Genomic DNA, 1317 nt, shown 5'->3' with positions numbered 1-1317 from the left:
AAGCCATATCGTTAAATTGGCCGCTCTTCTCTCTGAGACGGTTACATTTATTGTCTGCAAAGCTATGTCGCGTGCTGCGGTATGCGGAGAAACTAACCGCACCATGGTAGAACACACAAGAAGCTTCTAACTTGATGTAATAGCCAGTTAGAAGCAGTACAATCCAAGATTTAGTTATCGATTATTGACCTTTTACCCTTCTTTAGTGCCTTGGACATGAGCTAGGACCTTAAGATTTTGCACCAGAGGAGGACTAGCAGCTGCGTTGAACGGGATAATGTGAAAAGTGTTCATATGTAGTAAAAACCTGAGAAATCCGTCCGTTTTCTTCATTTATTATCGAATCGACTTAAAGCCATATCGTTACATTGGCCGCTCTTCTCTCTGAGACGGTTACATTTATCGTCTGCAAAGCTATGTCGCGTGCTGCGGTATGCGGAGAAACTAACCGCACCATAGTAGAACACAGAAGAAGCTTCTAACTTGATGTAATAGCCAGTTAGAAGCAGTAGAATCCAAGATTTATTTATCGATTATTGACCTTTTACCCTTCTTTAGTGCCTTGGACATGAGCTAGGACCTTAAGATTTTGCACCAGAGGAGGACTAGCAGCTGCGTTGAACGGGATAATGTGAAAAGTGTTCATATGTAGTAAAAACCTGAGAAATCCGTCCGTTTTCTTCATTTATTATCGAATCGACTTAAAGCCATATCGTTACATTGGCCGCTTTTCTCTCTGAGACGGTTACATTTATCGTCTGCAAAGCTATGTCGCGTGCTGCGGTATGCGGAGAAACTAACCGCACCATAGTAGAACACAGGAGAAGCTTCTAACTTGATGTAATAGCCAGTTAGAAGCAGTACAATCCAAGATTTATTCATCGATTATTGACTTTTTACCCTTCTTTAGTGCCTTGGACATGAGCTAGGACCTTAAGATTTTGCACCAGAGGAGGACTAGCAGCTGCGTTGAACGGGAGAATGTGAAAAGTGTTCATATGTAGTAAAAAACTGAGAAATCCGTCCGTTTTCTTCATTTATTATCGAATCGACTTAAAGCCATATCGTTACATTGGCCGCTCTTCTCTCTGAGACGGTTACATTTATCGTCTGCAAAGCTATGTCGCGTGCTGCGGTATGCGGAGAAACTAACCGCACCATAGTAGAACACAGAAGAAGCTTCTAACTTGATGTAATAGCCAGTTAGAAGCAGTACAATCCAAGATTAATTTATCGATTATTGACTTTTTACCCTTCTTTAGTGCCTTGGACATGAGCTAGGACCTTACGATTTTGCACCAGAGGAGGACTAGCAGC

This window comes from Schistocerca gregaria, unplaced genomic scaffold, assembly GCF_023897955.1.
Source record: "Schistocerca gregaria isolate iqSchGreg1 unplaced genomic scaffold, iqSchGreg1.2 ptg000378l, whole genome shotgun sequence".
Lineage (NCBI taxonomy): Eukaryota > Metazoa > Arthropoda > Insecta > Orthoptera > Acrididae > Schistocerca > Schistocerca gregaria.
Note: the sequence above shows the minus strand (reverse complement) of the source record.